General features: G+C 42.7%; 1 long non-coding RNA gene across 1 annotated transcript in view; it reads left to right on the top strand.

Annotated features, from left to right (window-relative positions):
- The first annotated feature begins 1,106 nt into the window (after positions 1-1,106).
- The window catches only part of LOC127580372 (uncharacterized), a 43,623-nt gene continuing 29,669 nt past the window's right edge, over positions 1,107-15,060 (top strand). Inside the window, exon 1 of the long non-coding RNA XR_007957815.1 lies at positions 1,107-1,222. This is a non-coding gene — a long non-coding RNA (uncharacterized LOC127580372). The remainder of the gene's footprint in view (positions 1,223-15,060) is intronic.

The following is a 15,060-nucleotide window of genomic DNA, read 5'->3' as shown; positions in this document are numbered from 1 at the left end:
CCCTTAGCGCGACTCTGACAGCATATCTTCCCCAACCAGTTAGAATGCAGCAATGCGTTTAAGCCAAAGGATCTCCTCGAACAGACAGCGCTCTCATTAACATATGGTCTTGTATGCTCCCTCCTCCCGTCCTCTCAACCTTGCAGAACAGTAACAAGCCTCCAAACGCTCTCTACTTCCCAGACTCAGCTCCCACCCCCAACATAACTCCTCCCTTGCCGTCCAAATCTGATGGTAGATCCGGGCTAATTGATGGGAATGGTATGTGCTTGTGGTTCTTAAGGTGAGTTTGATTCACTTCTAAACCACCTTAAAGCTCACCTGTGCAGAGTGCGGACTCGGTGACATTGGCGAGAGGCTGGGATAAGATTATCAGTGGGGTAAGATGCTTACAGTCTTTACCACAGCAAATCTGCCTCGGGCACCGTCTGGTTCAGCAGCTCAGTGAGAGAGGAGGACAGAGGGAGAGAAAGAGAGGGACCGAGAGAAAGAAAAGAGAGGTGGAAAGATGGCGAGAGAGAGGAGGAGGTAATGAGGAGAAAGAGATAATGAAAGATGGGTAGAGAGGGAGGTGGCGCGGGCGAAACGGGGGGAGGAGGCGGTGAAGAACTGAGAAAAAGATTAATTAACAATAATGGGGCGCGGGGGGGTGGGGGGGAGAAGACGGAATGTAGGAGACAGCAGGTCGCGATTCCTGCTTCAACTACGTGCAGGTACAAGAGACAGTTGGGCTAAGCCGTGGTTCCAATATCGCGGAAGTCAGGCAGCAGAGAGGCGGCTCTGAGCTCCTTCCTTTGTGTATCTGTAGGAGATGGAACAGGTAGGCTCAGGCTCAGAAAGAACACCGAGCGAGATCGGGGCTTAGGGGTGGTTCTACGGCCGGGTCGAAGAGATTCGGCTCAAATGAATGTTGCCGGCTGTCGAGAGGGGTGGGTTTTAGGGATTTTGAGCGGCACTGGGAATTCAAACGAATTTATACCCATATACATATTTGGACGGCCTCCCAGAATTTTTCTTTATGCGGGTTAGTGGGTGGCGTCCGGAACAGTAGCAGCTGAAGTTGGGTCTCGTTCAGTCCCTCAGCCACTGCTCCGTACCCGCAGTGTGGCACAGACCCAGTTTATTGCTGTATTAAAAAAAACCCTCCCGTTGAGGCAGGACCGGCTGCAGACCCAGAATAAGAACCACTGTAAAATGGCGAAGCTCCTGCGGCGAATTTCAGGTAAGTGCACTTAAACCTTTCATCCTTCCTTCCACGGACTCTTTGAGAAAAAAATCGTAGATCTTAATTTAAAAAAAACATACTCCAGTGGAGATTTTGCAGTCTCAGTTGAGGTTGTTCGAAAGATTTGGAGCGATTGCATAAAGACAGTCATCTGAACCAGTTTGCCTTAAACTCGCCTGTGAACCTAAGGTTCCATTATCCCAGCAAGCGTATGGCAGAATAAAACGCGGAGGCCCCGGGTTTTGCGGCGGAACCATCCCTGGCTGCGGAGGGACTTGTTTTCCAAATTTATGGATTTTCATTGGCGACCTTTTAAACTAAATTTCGTAACCTTCGTCCGGGTTTATCTACATGAAACGCACTCACAGTCGCTGTGAAGTCGTTTGCAACTCATTTTAGGCGCCAAAATTTGAAGCCAGGAATTTCTTTTAGTTGAAGAAAAATCTCTGCACGTATATTCGTTAAATTTCGCCCTTTTGAGAAATGACACAAAACTATATTCATCGGTTTAAATTCCTGGTCTGCACTCCAACCCCCACCCTAGTCTTGCCCTGTTTTTCTGCTCAACTTGCATATAATTGAGAGATAAAATCATATAATCTGCATAAAATTGTAAGATCGCACCGATCCTCCATTAATGTGTAAAACAAACGAATCTACTTGAGAGTACAAGGGAGAGGCAGTGAAGTCAGCGATGTTATCTGATGCACCCTCGCAAGGCTGCACCCTCCCCGCTTTTTCTTGGGGAGGGGGAATTTTAAAAGAATATCGAAAGCAGCAGATTCCGCCATTTATCGAGCGTTGTAACAGAACAGAAACTAAGTTATCCACAAACCATCGTTAATTCAGAATTGTTTTATTACCAGGCAGAAATTTTCAATTAGAAACTTAAAATTCAGATCAAAATTAGAACCTTAGTACGAAGGAATCGAGCGAATAGGTTATCTTGAATTGTGAGAAGAGCGTATTATATCTTGACAATCGACGTTTTCATTTTAACATTTGAATTGGTATTTGGAAGCATCACGTTACCTTAACATGCCATACCTGTGTGTTTGCGTTATCTAACGGTTTATGGTACGGGTTAGCGCAGAGTTGGAGGAATGGTTTCCTAATTGTTCTTCATTGGAATTTCTATATAGATGGCTCTTCGAGGTATCGCTATATTTTTAATTGTGCTATAATATTTTGTTTAAACAAAGAAGCACTATTTGGTATTTAAACGTAAAGAGACAAAGAGAGGCTTTGTGAGATGGGCCGAGGCAGCAAAAACGCTTCTTTGTCATTTTTTTAAAAGAAGAAGGATTCGTATGTTTGGATAATAGGTCAACTATTTTAGAGGTTCCACGGCCACATCTTCAGCTAAACTCATAGGGTGTTGGTTCGTGAGGGTGCGTGCAAACTACGGATTGATATAATGCTGTACCATCACCGTCCTCTGTCGGATAAAGTGTATTCCTGCCTCAATTATTACCCCGCCCCCCCCCACCCCCCTCCCCACGCCCCGAAATTCTGTGGCTCATCGGGCGGTGTAGTAAGTGCGCTTTATCATAAAGAAAACAACGCACATCTGCTGCACTATCCCATAAAATGACCATAAATCAAGCCCTGAAATAACATATTTACATACAGATGCAGATATGCTCCTGAAGTTACATGATACAAGATAATACTAGAAGCAATAAAATTATGACTAAAATTGATAGAAAAGCACTGTGATGGATCAAAATTGTAAATTTAATTTTGAAAATCTAATCTAGAAATCGAAGAGAAGTTTTTGTCAACATTCCCATAATGTGTGTGTGTGTGTGTGTGGGGGGGGGGGGATTTTAGGATTTACTTGCCCTCTCTGACCAGCTGCAGAACGCTAAAGAGGCAACCATCTCGTTGTTAATACACTTTTAAAACATTTACTTTCACAGTGATAACTTTGAATTAATTCTGTAACTAATCAATTCCAACTCCTTCGAAATATTTTTCTTTCTGAATCCTCTGACCGTCTTGTGTCAAGTTATAAATGAAAATAGCATTTTCAAGCAAGTGGGGATTATTTTCAGACCGTTTTAATGCAATTCTCAATTTCTAATCTAAAACATTTATTTTGCCGCATCATTTGTTGCAATATACCGTATTAATTATACATTTGAGAAACAGCACAGGAATTTCAATCGTCTCTTTCTTTGTTGCCCTCCTCTTGCCCTGTCTGTCTACTGAACCCAGGTTACTCTCCTCCTCACCCCATTGCCTTATTTTTTTTAATATATGTCTTCTCCTTTCTCTACGTATCCCTCTGCTCCCTCCCACCTGCCTCTTTTTGCCTGTCTCCGCTCCCCCCACTCTCCGTTTTCCACTGGAGTTTTTGGATCAGTGTTGTCCTGTGAGCGGCTGCACATGTGTCGGCGCGGCGATGTCAGACCGCGCTGGTCCTCTCTGCACCAACGAGTCGTGCTTGAAATTCGTCCGGTCTTTTTATTTGTCCTTCTCTTAAGTAAAAACAGGTTCGAAGGAGACGATATTGCCATATATTTAGTAAACGCTTACTTTGTGATATAATGGTATAAAACAGTGACAGAAGCGCGTTCATTGTACACGGGGTGTTTATTCTTGTTTGGGGTCAGCCAAATATTACTAAGGGATATTTGGCTGTATTTGGTACAGTAATTTTATTTTTAGAACACATATATACTTGGGACCAACCGGGCTTAAGTGTAAAGTTTTAAAATTTGATTTGATAGATATGGGATGGAATACAACTTAATAACCTACGGTCTCAGTTTGAACGCAGGGAGGAGAAGGGAGTGGGCGGTGGTTGCGGGGACTGCGTTTGCACTTGTCACCAGGCATGTGGAGTGTAACTGGAGAAGGAGACAGACATCCGATCCACAACCTCTCAGCGTCCTTTTCTGTCAGTGCATCTCTCTGTTCTTCAGCTTCCCCCCTGCACCCTTTCCCCACACCCGCTCGTCCTGCACCAAGCCCCTCCCAGAACGGGTCAATCTCTGCAGAGCTGCCTGTCTGGTCATCCATGCAGATGAGATTTGTAGCATCGGAGAGATTTTAAACGGCGGGTTGACCTGAAGCTTTAACCCTTTCACAACTGCCCCAACACTCCGTCCCACTGTCCCCGCCAGACATCTATAACAAGAGCAGGAGAGCTGCGAGAAACTCCACAAATCCAGCAGCATCCGGGGAGCGGGAATCAGAGCCCGAGTAACAGCGAAATGGTTTCACTGGTCAATGTTTTAACCCCAAACTGCCCAAGCTCCTGCTGAAGGGGTTAAAGGGGGAGAGCTGCAGGTTGTTACGGCAGCAGGACAGACCCATCAGAACTGCTGAAGCAGCGAGATATTTAAACCAACGTGAGCTGTATCTAAAACCACCGATGCTCTCGTTTTTCCGCATCCTTTTACACCCGGTCAGCAGCCGCCCACAACCCGCCACCTTTGCTCAAATTTCTCGACCGTTTGTGTAAAAGTGTCGGGTTTATTCTGTGTGAGAGAGCCCGGGTCACTTAACAAGGAAACCCCGCGAGTGAGCGAATTGTACCTGCAGCCCAGGCTGCTGATTAAAATAAAATGCCAAAGGGAAATCGAGAATCGGACTCAAAGCAAAATAGCAATTTAGCATTCTGAAAGAGGAGGCAATGAACGAGTGCCCCGCTGAGAATTACCAGCCCCGTCTCTGCCTGATTCTTTGGGATTCCTTATGCAACGAATTTTAAATAATTTACTGTAGTTTTAATGTGCGAAATTAAAAGATGAAACAATATCTCCGTTCTTTTGGTAATATTCTGTTGCAATAAAACAAAGACGGAAAGTTGCTGGAGAGAGAGAGAGAGCTCGTGCAGTACTTCAGGGACCTGTTAGATGCGGCCGTACATTGGGTATAAGTGGTTTAGTGACCAAATGCCGTCCCAAGCCCCGGGGCGGGAGTAATGCAGAATTATCAGGATCACCACTGCGGCCGCACTGACCGGTGTGTGTTAGGTACTTTAAAAACTGATATTCCTTTTAGAATAACTTCACTTTCATCAAGCAGGCTTTGATTTACAATAACATTAAGAACGGGTTGTTTAGACTGAGCACATGTCGGCGCTTTCCAAGTATATATAGGTTGTGCATTCGTGGAAATTAGTCTGATTTCTTGCTACCTTTTATTTTGCTGCGTCTCCCGACGTTGGAAGGATATTTTGCAGAAGGCTACAGTCAATGACCATTTGCAATGTGCGTAACTGCGTGAATGGTAGTGTAACGCCGCATAAAGTGGGGTCAGAGAGGGGTATTAATAGAGACCTCCCAGGTGAGACACGCACCTAATTTCTATTTCAAATGTTTCCTCTTTTTAGCCCTGTGAGTTCTAAGTTACTCCGACTGCAGTTGTCAGAGAACAGAGAGCGCACCCCAGTCATGTGGTTAGGAACATTAACCGTTACCGCAACTAAATAATACCGAGATCAAAACAAAAACAAATTGGAGAATCTCAGAAAGACATTCTGTTTTGTGATCAATTTCATCCTCTTAACCTCTACAAGGTAAGCAACTCCTTCTTTCCGTACTAGTTTTTAATTCCAATCTATAAAAAACCCATTAATCCGATGATGCAGTTTATGGATAATTAAATAGCGCAGTAATGCTCATTGCCGTCCGATAATAAACAGATGTCCAAGTATAAAATGCCTGTTCTCTGGTTTATGTATTATGATGATTTGCCTTTCCGGACGGGACTGGTCCCACCGCCCAGTGGTGAATCTGCAACTCTCTCTCTCTCTCTCTCTCTCTCTCTCTCTCTCTCTCTCTCTCTCTCTATCTATCTATCTATCTATCTATCTATCTATCTATCTATCTATCTATCTATCTATCTATCTATCTATCTATCTATCTCCTCCAAGCTGAACTGAAAGTTTCAGAATTGAGTTTGATAGGTTTTTGTTTGGTCAGGGACTGGGAACCAAAGCGATTATCGGATCAGGCGCGATATAGTTTAAGGGCGGAACGGGTTCAATGGGCCGAATGGCTTACTCTGGTTCCGACACATCTTTTCATTTCCCTGTATGATGTTGTATCAGGAGCCCATTCACCGTGCAAGGGTCTGTCTCCATGGTCAATCGTACAAAATGTGCTGGGTCAGGAGGGGGAACGCAAGAATCGCGGTCCCATTGAAACCGGCCACGCAAAGCAGAGAGGACCTTTCGAAACAGATGGTTTACAGTCTCGGCAATATCCGAGAACGTCTTATGCATAAGTGGGAGGGGTCACTGTGTAGTTACGAAATTTCTCTCCTTAAAAAGTCAAAGTATAGATATTTACATGTCACGAAGATGGAAAAGAACGGGGAGAAAATGAAAACCAAATTCTGTCTGGCCTTGTGCGGCCCAGTGCCGCAGTCATCGAATCATATGCTGCAAATCTTCAGAGAGGCATCACTCCTCCTCCCGCCTCCACCACCCTACCCCATGTGACCCACCGCCCTCTAAACACATACCAGTCAGAACAATAGCGCATCAGGGTGTGGACTCATTGAGGGCTTGAATAGAACTGAAAGATTAACTGTTCAAGTGGACGGACACAACCCCGAGATCAGTCCAGTGGTTCACCCTGGCTCATTAATAACTGGCTGCTTTCTTAATTCATTCCATCATTATTAAGAGGTTAAACACACACAGACTTGTAATTTATTGCGGTATTTTTCAAAACCTAGAATGAGGGTATTTATATAATGTGTATACATTTTACCTTCGCTCAAATAACACTCAGTGGCGTTCAAATAACTCACTGTATAAACCAGGAGACGCCAGTCCTTGACATGGTTTCGATCTACTGTATAGTAGTTATATGGTGACAGAGCTTTCATGGTAGCAACAATGTGTCTTTAGAGCAAATCTAAATTCACATCAGCTGTCCGGTCTCGTTACATTAGATTTTTGTGGACATTTTCCCCATTAAAGTCATTTTTATATAAATACTGAACGAAATTAACAGTCATCCTATTCACAAAATTTAAGTAAACATTATTATCAAAGGTGTACGTGAAATGTCACGTCTCTGGATAATAGCGATTTGTATCCATAAATGGTATGAAGCAAAGACACTTAGGAAAGAGTTGCACAGAACAAGCTGCTTTGGTCTTTGTCTTCCTGTCGACCGAACTCTCTCCTCTACCACGTCTGTCGCATTGATGCGTTCGTTTACCTTTCTCTCGATTTCGTTCTATTTTTCTCTGTCTCTTTTTCTTGGCCTCTCCTTCTGTGTCTGTTTCTCTTTTTTCTGTCTCTATTCATTTTTGTCCTTTTATTCCGCATATTTTCTCTGTCAACTTCTCTTTACTTGTCTTTCCCTGTCTCCTTTGCATTTCTTTACTTTTCCCTCCCCCCCCCCCCCCACACACACCCTTCTGTCTGTCTGTCTATCTCTCCCTCTCTCTGCATCTTTATGTTTCTCTCGCTCTGATCCCAGTTTAAGGAGATCGATTACACCAGGAAATGCGACAAATTAGCGCTGCTTTAGTGAGCCATTTGGGCGTCGAAAAAAAAATCACTTACAGCATCCCTGCAGCCGGAGATCAATGATTTCTGAACTTCGCCTTTCACACACACACACACACACACACACACACACACACACACACACACACACACACACACACACACACACACACAGAACCACAGCCGTGCTCTTGGGGGAGGGGCAGGAGTACTATATGTCGCAATACTGCGGCATATTCTGGTCAATATGTTACTCCAGATGTTGGGGCTATTTCAAGTACAGTAGAAATACAGAGAGAGAGAGAGAAAGAGAGAGAGAGAGAGAGAGATTACAGATTGAAGGAGCCATTCCAATCTACTCAAGGGCAGTCACAATGAATATACGTTGAACCAGGTGAATAAATATTCTATTATGGTTGTTAGGAATAAACAACATATAGTAACCTTCCATTGTAACCGCATCTGAAAAATTACCAATGTGTTTTCGGATGCATGTAGCTAGATGCATTGATAACGTTTTACAAAGGCTGGGTAAAAAGAAATGATAAATACAGATATTAACTAATCAAAGGCAGGTTTATCCAAAGATAGACGGAGACAGCAAAAATAGAAGGGTAAATAAAAGAGGCAGATGAATAGGTAGAGGTGACGACAGGTGCATCTGCGTGTCGGGAGTTGCAGATGGAGACAATGATGTCCATGGACAAACTAAAGATGATTGTTTTTAATATTTTCCGCTCTCACACGATCCCATCAAACAAAAACCCTGCTAATAGTTTGAACGGGTGCTGATAACTCAAGTGCACCCCGTGAACGCGATGGCCGTGCAATTAAAGTTCAGCAATCAATCAATCCAATGACCAAGAGATTGATAACCTGATGCAGAATGTAGATCAGAACTCGCTCAACGTCACCGGAAACAAAATATAAACCAGATCTGAAACACGGAATTATCCTCAGAATTGAACTATCAGTCATTTAATTATTTCTTATTCTTCTGTTCATTATGCCTAGGATTATGTTATTCCAGGAGCATGTAACATTATTCCTGGAATTTCGTTATTCCAGAATTATGTTTCGTTATTGCTGGAATTTCGATATTCCAGGTCTGTTTAATTATTCGTGGAATTCTATTCCAGGGGCGGGACGAATTGTTCTAGGAATGTCACTATTCCGGATCTGAACGTTGTTATTCCCGAAATTTCGTTATTCCGGGATGCCTTCATCATTCCTGTAATTTCTTTATTTCGGGATGGGGTTTGATTGCTCCTGGATTTTACATAGACCATGCGCAATGGTGAGGGGTGGGATCAGATGTTCGTTTACTGCCCAGTGCAGAGTTTGTATGCGCCGAATTCAAACATTAATGTTAAAAAATAATCCGAGACTATTCTGGGAGAAATTGAGCGATTTTCCAATCTGGACAATTTAACGAATGCAGATTTCAGTTGAAAGAAGCGAGCGCTGCTCCTCAAAGTAAAACATAGACACACTGAAATAATCCCAGTGCCAGTAAAAAAACATCAGCCCCTCACTGAAGGGCGGAGAGTTTAACGGACCGCAGTCTCGTCCCGCCGCAGTCAGGTTATCGATTACAATCCCAGATGGAAATCGAGAAAAAAATCATCAAATGTCAACACAGCCTTGAGTCTGTTACCGTTCAGAGGGAGAGGAAATCCTTAATTTATTGCTGCTGATGTCATTTCAATATTTCGTTAAACGCTCGATCAGAAAGAATGCATTGTCAAAATGAGTGAGACAGCTGCGAATGAGAGGCACGGCGCCGGAATCTGAGAGGATTTAAACAAAAAAGATTTAAAATCCAGGGACACGCAGATAGGCCCGCTAATCCGGAGACATCGGATTACTCACTTGTTGGGTGAGAGATTAATATTTCCAATTGCATCTAAAACTAACGTACCAGAAACGAACCCAAAAGCATCCAAAGAGAGAAATGTGGCGTGCCAGCCTCTCAGATCCTTATCAGTTTAAAATGATTATTTCATTAAACGATTGCACCTGTAATTACACTACTTTCATTAAAATGTTTATAATCAGGTCTCTGACGTACAAAGGTCTGAAATTAGAACCAGATCGTTTATCAGTTTAGTTTTCCCCTGCTTGTTTACGTAAGATGTTCCTGCTTTGAGAAGGAGAATGTCGCTGATTTCAGCCACTTAAAGAACAAGTGTACTAAATCTGTTCGCACTTCTATCCATGAGTTCACCGCTAAAATCATTTTAAAGAGAAATCAATGCTGTGGTTTGTATTATGTAAATACAAAGATGTAAGATACAAAGTCTAAAATCAAAAGGACGGAACAAAATTTTCTGCAAATCGTTGAAATTTCAAAATTTCAACCCGCCCAATTGCTAATTTCCTTCACTTTTCCACGATATATTCTGACCGGCGGGAAAGGGAAGGAGACGGGCTCATTATGCTTTTGTTTTATTTGCGACTTTCCTTCTTGCAAGGGCAGGTGACATGCACTTCAAGGTCAGAAATAAAGTTTTCTTTCGGCAGACGGGGCCGGGCCAATGGGCTGCTTTGGTGCAATGCAGTCAGTCCCCACCCCACTCTGTGCTGCACCGCCTGGGCCGCGATCATCCGCCCTCCGCCGACAGCCCCCGCCTCCTTATGTTAACGAGGCAGCGCAGATTCATCAGTCAGTCACTGCACACCGGGCTCAGCCAGCGCTGATTCTTAACTCACCCCCCTCTCCATATTACCTGTAAACACCACACTCCCACTGTTGGCCTTCAACCAGGAGTGGATCCGTCAACCCGGGGACAATCCCCCGTCCCTAATTTAGTGCCTGAGGTTGAATTTCACGGTGGGGACGGTCTCTGCGACTGGCGTTCGTAAGGCTGAATTCTACTTTACTGATACTCAGATCTCATGGTTTGTGACTCCTTCGCCATTACTGTCTTGGGTCGGTCTGATTTCACCAAGTACTTTTGCCTTGAGTCGTGTTGCTCACTCTGAGAACAGGGCGCTTGTCTGACTGCTCAGTGAGTTTAGGGACCCGACCAACTGTCCGGGGAGCGCCACATCCTACTCTGACGTTGGTGCTGCGAGTCGGGCCGCGCTCCCCATTCTCCATCGTCCTTATGGCGCTGCTGCGGGGTCTTTGGGCACGCCAGCCCTCTGACCAAATGTAAAGTCTCCTTCCGTCCTTGCTGTCAGGGTCAGGGCAACACCAGCTCACTGTCCGCCCCCTCAGTCTCTTTCCTGTTGACTCTCTGAGAACTTCTGCTTTGGTTCAGTCACACCCAAATTTTGAATTTTTTTGATTTCTCAACGGAGATTTTAAATCACTTTCAAATGTTAGCAATTTTTCCACTTCATTGTGTTTCAGAACTTAAACATCGAGACTCAAACAAATATGACTGACTTAATCTGACATTGAGCCTTGTGCCATCAACACTCTCCAGTGACTACATGTCTATCATTGTCTTTAGTCGATCTGAATTCACCCATTCCTTCTCACTGGAATCACATTGCTTGCTCTCAGAGTAGGGTGTCACACTTGTCAAGCCACCATCTGAGTTGTGAATCTCTTGAGAAATGCAACCCATCACTGTTGCCAATGGACATTGCCTGCTCTCCGCCCCCCCCCCCCCAACACCTTCCATGCCCTCACCCCAGTGCCATACCTTGGGATTAATGCCCAGTATCCAGTGGTGTAATGGAACTGCTCTCAGAGATCCCAAGTGTTTGTTTGACTTGTCCACCTCACAAACATTTCTTTATCTTTATTGCTTGTAGCTCATTTCAACACAATCCCCCAAAATAATCTTCTAAGATTAAATCTGACAAATCCCTTAATATCATTACATTTCCCTTATAACTACAGCTTCTATATATCTAGTTTCTATAGCTAATGCTTTATTAAATGTGATGCTTATTAGATTTACATAACATTTTAAACTCACTGAGACCTAAACTATGATAACTAAGATGTACATTTGTTGTATTATAATCCATATTGATAGAGGTTCTCCCAGCAAAACAGAAACCAGAGCTTCACTGGAGAGTGACTGTACCCAGTGCCATTCACAACCTTGTGTACCACTTATCCGCACCAGGTAACAATTCAAATTCTCTCCAAATACCATCTATAATCTCACATCATTATATTTCTGGAGGTAACACATTGGCAATTTACCAGATTATCAACTAGATCTAAATCTTTTTCTTTCCTTTCTATTATATTCATTTACTAAGAGGTCGTTGGATCTACAGATTTTTTATATTTTATTGTTCTTTATGATTATCTGGGCCATGATTGTTCTTCTGATCTCTTTGTATTACATGTACAAACATTGGTGTTATATAATAATCTGTATTAATTTGAAAACTGATAAAAAGATTGAAAAATAAAGATTATCAACTAGATCTGACGGCCATCAGTCAGCAAGTGTGACACCCTATGTCCTGCCAATTCCTTCCTTGCAGGAACTGCTTTTCCTCCTCCTCCATTCTCAGCTCATGTAGTTCTTGTCCTGTAGGTGAGCATCCAGCACAGTTCCACTTTGGCCAAGTCCAGTTATGTGCCCTTAACATTCACACCTCTTTATTGCCATATTCATTTTCTTTCTGTGAATCTCTCCCACACTGACTTAATCTTTTAAAGGTTCTGTTCTGAGAGAGAAAAATAACATGTACTTTTTGACTAGTTAATATCACTGGGTCTGGGAACTGATGCTCCCGCACAGTGATTCTCAAGTTGACTTCAGTAATCTGTGCACAAGAGGGTTATAGATAAAATAAGTTAATATTCAAAATCTAGATACAAGGCTAGGATTTCTTATACATCCCTAAATGCCCTTGAACTGAGTTGCTCACTTGGCCTTTACTGAATCAACCACATTGGTGGGTCGAGGGTCACATAAAGACTGGGCCAGACCTGACCAGGTAAGCGTGATAGATTTCCTCCTCTGAAGGACACTTGTGAAATGAATTTTTACACTTCAGATGTTTTGTGAACATCACTGCTACAGATAATTTTTTTGTTAATATTGTCTTATTAACTGAATATAAATTTCACAGGTACCGTGGTGGGAGTTGTAGTTATATGTCTGGAGTGCTAACGACCTAGACTAGTAACATAGCCAATGTGCTAGCAACATGGTGCACAATACCCAAATAATAGATTCATCAAAGTTTTTACTAACAATCCACAAAAGGGATGAAGTTATCCCTTTGGATTTTCTGATTACAACTGTGAAGATAAAAGCAGCAAATCCAAAACAAGTGTTCACATAGGTTGACTTATTCAGTTAACTCAGGGTTGCCCTCATCATCTCAGTTTTTATTATTACTTGATGCCAGAGCTTTCATAGAAACTAAACTAAATTATTTGTAAAATATATGGAATGGTGCATGGAGATTGTTTTGACACAAGGTTGGTGTTCACCTCATGAAGAAATGGTGCATTCATTAGTAACTTACAAAAGGGAATTGGATATATATTTGAAAAGCAAAATATGTGTAGGACTGTGGGGAAAAGCAGGAGAGAACGACTAATTGGTTGACTCTTCCACAGAGCAGCCTGAACAAAGATCTCTGGTGCACCCGCTCTCCTTCCCCACAATCCCACACTGAGAATCGCTTATGGGAGCCACTAGGAAAGGTGGTGAGGGAAATAGAGTAAGGACACTTGTTTGTTGGCATAGCTTCCCAAAAACCGCCTACAACCTCTGGCTCTGCCTCCAAATCAATCTGTTATTTAGCACTTCAGATCACTGACCTGATTTAGTCACATGATCAAAGGGCTGGTTTTCTAACTGGTTAGGTCTCAATTCTTATCTTGGATTAGAGCACGCTTGACTTGCCATGTTTTTATTCTTATTAAAGACTTATCAACAATGGTTTTCAGTGTTTGTAACTATAGCATTTATTATGTAGATCATAATGTGTGTCACTGACTTCTGGGAATTGTGGACAGTCGGAGGCCTTGAGACTCTCTGAGCTGGCTCAGCTCTAGCTGCAGTAATGGGGAGTGTGTGACTATTCTGTAGGAAAAGCATTTTGTCTTCGGTATTTTTCTTTTATTCTGAGTGAACAAGTGTTAACTACAGCAGAGCGTTATTGTTACAAACACTGAAAACATTTGTTGGTAAGTATTTAATAAGCATAAAATATTCTGAGTGAACAAATATTGCATTAGAGGGCTTCCACCACACTGAGTATATATGAGTGCAAGTGTTGATGTCATTCAAAAACACTGGGCAATTTATTCTCAGAGAACCTTGGGGAAAAAAGACAGTGTAAAGAGATGGAAGGGATTAAACAAGCCATGGTGGTAGGGGTGTGTACGTAAGAAGGATATTGGAATAATACTTCTCTTTTTCTTATTTTGTGTATGTGTGTATGTGTGTGTGCGCACATACATGTGTGTGTGTGTGAGCGTGCGTGTGTGAGTGTGCGCGTGTGTATGTGCGTGTGTGTGTGTGCGCGTGCGTGTGCGTGTGTGTGTGTGCGTGCGTGTGTGTGTGCGTGTGCGATGTACTTATTTTCGTTACACTCTGATCTAACATGGATATCCAATTGTGTTAGTGTTATAATCATCTGAATACTATGAGTGAGAAACAAATCCATGACCAACCAGCAGCAACGATATCACAGTTGTTAGTTATTATGATCATACATCATCTTCCTTCCATCAAACCCATCAAACAAGCAAACCCAACACGAAGTGTCCACAAGCACAGCTTACAGTGCAGGTCCATTCTGTAAAATTATTTGCTACATGTAATATTTTTGAAACTGCAACTTGGCTGTGATAACTTTATGATCAGATTATTACTTAACCTTTGCTCTCTTCTACCTCTTCTCTTGCTCACCCCTTCTACTCCTGCCTCACTTCTCCCTCTTCCTCCAGGATGCAGTTCCTTGATGCCACTCCTTGTGAATTGTTCTTTAAGCATATATGTTGCTAAGTCACTCAGTTGATACACAAAGGTTTTCATACATGATATTAACATGTTTATTCATTCATCCTCAAGAATTCATCCAATCGACTATGGCCATGTGTTGTCTATAGAACACACTTCTCCACCACTTGAAACAAATATCTCTGTAGCTCCTCTCTGAAGGGATTAATCAGCTGATATTTCACTGGTTATGCAGCACAGACCCTTAAGCTATCTAATCCCCATTTATATATCCCGATCACACTTTACTGCTATGCTGTCCAGATATTAATCTAATTCTTTTTTATGAAGAAATATTAATTATTGTAAATGGGTACTGCTGTTTTGCACATGGATGGGAGAGCATCATCTGAGTCACAGAGTAATAGAGCTGTACAGCACAGAAACAGGCCCTTCATCGCAACTTGTTCATGCCT

The sequence above is a fragment of the Pristis pectinata genome, chromosome 19 (genome assembly GCF_009764475.1).
Source record: "Pristis pectinata isolate sPriPec2 chromosome 19, sPriPec2.1.pri, whole genome shotgun sequence".
Taxonomy (NCBI): domain Eukaryota; kingdom Metazoa; phylum Chordata; class Chondrichthyes; order Rhinopristiformes; family Pristidae; genus Pristis; species Pristis pectinata.
The sequence above is the reverse complement of the archived record's forward strand: the minus strand, read 5'-3'. Positions and strand labels throughout refer to the sequence as shown.